Source organism: Crocodylus porosus, unplaced genomic scaffold (genome assembly GCF_001723895.1).
Source record: "Crocodylus porosus isolate Cpor-Errol unplaced genomic scaffold, CroPor_comp1, whole genome shotgun sequence".
NCBI classification, from domain to species: domain Eukaryota; kingdom Metazoa; phylum Chordata; order Crocodylia; family Crocodylidae; genus Crocodylus; species Crocodylus porosus.
Genome location: NW_017728914.1, coordinates 5,797,128 through 5,800,361, shown reverse-complemented (window position 1 = coordinate 5,800,361; position 3,234 = coordinate 5,797,128). Strand labels below are relative to the sequence as shown.

Here is a 3,234-nt window from a genome sequence, read left to right as displayed (position 1 = left end):
AAATATGATGCATTACTTCATAGCCAGGTGGCTACATAACAAGGCTTTAAAACTGGTGCAAAAAGGGATATGGAGAATATAAGAACTTCCATTTACTGGTTCAGACCATAGGTCCATCCTGTCTGGTATCTTGTTGTGACAGGGGGCATGCTCAGGGCTGGGTCTCATGCCAGCTCACCTACCTGTCTGTATGGGGCAGTCCACCCAGTGTCGCCTGCCACAACTTTGCTGTACTGGTACATAAACTGGTGGTATAATGCGAGAGGCTGCCCATTCCCAGCCCCGATGCCAAGGGGTGCTATCTGCAGTTCCAAACCTCCCCTACACCGCAGCCCGTGCCTCGCAGATGGCATCCAGATTAGGATTATTCCCCACTCTGAGACTGAAGCAAACCCAGTCCAAAATTGGGCTCCTTTCATCCTCACATTCACCCTGCTTCCCATCTCACAGGGGCCTCTAGTATACCACCTGTTACTGGGCCACACTTCGCTCCTCTCAAGCAGCCCCTCTTGGGCTTTACTACTTGCATGCTGTCCTCACCATGCAGTCCTTCAGTTCCTACAAGTTCCAACTACTCTATGTGGCCCAGCCTTGTACCAAACCCTGGACTGATTCTGCCCCAAGCCCCTCACCAGGCAACTCTGTACCACACCCCACCCTGGGGTCTCCTCCTCAAACTTGTCACTAGCTTCTCACAGGGCTGGCCCTTGCATTGGTCTGCAGGCCCCTGGGACTGTCCTTCAAGCCTACTCCCCATTCCACCCTACTCATCCCCCTCACACACACAGCCCTTCAGGCCTACTCCCAGTTCAGCCCCACTCTGTGCGGGGCCTCACACTACACTCCCAAGGCTGCCCCTCTGGGTCTTCAGGATATCACATCCCTGCTGGGCTCAGGTGCCTAAATAGAAGCATACCTGGCCCCACTACTCCCACAGCTCTCATGATTACCCACCAGATGGTGAGGGCCAGGGTTAACGTGCCCCTAACCCACCTTTCACCAGGAAGGTAATTAGCCTGGCATTTCCTAGGGGCTCCCACACCACTAGGAGCCCCACCAGGGTGCAGTTTTAGGTCATGCCCCGGACCAAGAGCCTCCTGCTCTTACCTTCTAGATGTTCCTGCTGCAGCTCAACCAGGCAATGTTTCCGCTTGGGCTGGCAGCAGCAAACTACAGCCTTTATATACCTGGTTCTCAAAATGTCTGCTGCCATCAGGCACCTGCTACCTGCCTGACTCTGCCCTTAAAGTGGCAAGCACCTGAAGCTGCACTGCCATACTTGTGTCACGCAGTGGCAAAAAGCAGATGCTGAAGGGGAGGGTGAACAGAGTATGACCAGGGTTTTTCTCTGTTCCCCTCCCACTTGCAGTCTCCATTTAAGTTCTAGGAAGTTCTGAATCAGAGGATGCACCCTTAACTTCCTTGTTCAATAGCTACTGGTACACCTTTCTTCCAAGAATTTGTCCAATCCCTTTTTGAATCTGGTTAAACTGTCAGCTTCTGCAACATCTTGTAGCAATGAACCCTACACTTTAATTATATGGTCTGTTAAAAAGAACTTTCCTTTCTTAAATTTAAACCTACTACCTCCTAGTTTCATTTTATGACCCCTGGTTTTTATTTTGAGAGAGATAGTAAATAATAAATTCCTGTGTACTTTCTATTTGCCATTTAGTATTTTGTAAACCTTTATAATGTCCCCCCTCAAGCAACTCTTTTCTAAACTGAATAGGCCTAACCTCTTTAGTTTCTTTTCATATGGAAGCACCTCCATACTACTAATTATCTTTGTTGCCCTTTTCTGTACCTTCTCTAGTTCTTCCATATCCTTTCTGATGTGTGAGTACCAGAACTGGGCACAGTATTCAAGGTGTGAACACACCAGGGATTTATAATGGGTACATTTAGTTTTGTTTACAGCTCCCTTTTTAATAATCCCTCACATTTTGTTTGCCTTTTTGATGGCTGCTGAGTACTGAGCAGAGGTTTCTAGTGAACTGTGCATAACAATTCCCAGATCTCTTTCCTGCATGCTAACAGCCAATGTACAGCCCATCATAGTGTAACTATACTTTGGATTATTTTTTCCAAGGTGCATTACTTTATAACTTTTCTACACTGAACTTCATCTGCCATTTAGTTGCCCATTTACCTAATAATGCATGAGCCTTCTGTAGTTCCTTACAGCCTGCCTTGGGCATTACCATTTGAATAATTTTGTTTCATCCACAAATTTGGCCACCTGACTACTCACTCTCTTTTAAAAATGACCTATGAATATATTAAACAATATGAATCCCAACATAGATCCCTGGAGGACCTCACTGTTAACTTCTTTCCTTTCTGAAAACTGACCATTTATACTTACTCGTTGTATTCTACCCTTAAGCCAATTTCTAATCTATGAGTGGACCTTCCTAACCTCATTAAGAACCTTTGATGGGGAACCTTGTCAAAGGCTTTCTTTGGAAGTTCAGATATACTATGTGAACCCTTGTCCACTTATTTATTGACTAACCCATGCTGATTCCTCTCCAGCAAGTCATGTTCATCCTGCCCTGAACATTTTTTTTTAGTATTGTTTCTACCAGTTTTCCAGGAATTCAAGTCACTCGCCAACCTGTAGTTCCCTGGGTCTCCTCTAGACCCCTTCTAAATACTGGAGTCACATTCGCAACCCTCCAGTTCTGTAGTACTGAGGCTATTTTTAGTGATATATTGCATGCTACAGCTAGGATTTCGACAATCACTGATCTGGCCTCCTTTAGGACCCTAGGATGAATGCCATCAGGTCCTGTTGATTTGCTACTGTTTAGCTTATCAGTTTCCTCTATGACCTCATCTACTGAAACCTCAGTTTGGGACAGCTCCACTGACTTGTCCCTAGAGAGGAGTGTGGCGGGCCAGTAGGGGGCGCTCCTGCGTTGAGCCACCCACCTCCCTGCGCCCGACCACCTTCCAGGCTCCGAATGCCTCCCTAGGGGTGCTTATGCTCGGCCGACCCCTCTCCCGGAGCACACTCGCTAGTCTGGGGGTAACGTAGCTGCCACCACCCTGAGAAGGGACTGTCTCGGCCCTGTGTCCTCAGGGAAACACAGGCCTAATAGTCCGATGGGTACTCGACCCAGTACAGGCACTTGAGGCACTTCCCCAAGTCAGGGGGCAAAAAGTAAAGTCTCCCTTAGTCCGCAGACCTAAGGGGTCTCTTAGGCATAATTTAGACCCACCCCTCAA

At 47.6% G+C, this 3,234-nt stretch overlaps 1 long non-coding RNA gene across 1 annotated transcript in view; it reads right to left on the bottom strand.

The window, feature by feature from the left end:
* Positions 1–852: 852 nt before the first annotated feature.
* LOC109309940 overlaps positions 853–3,234 on the bottom strand; it is a 12,363-nt gene continuing 9,981 nt past the window's right edge. The window contains exon 3 of the long non-coding RNA XR_002101088.1: positions 853–865. This is a non-coding gene — a long non-coding RNA (uncharacterized LOC109309940). The remainder of the gene's footprint in view (positions 866–3,234) is intronic.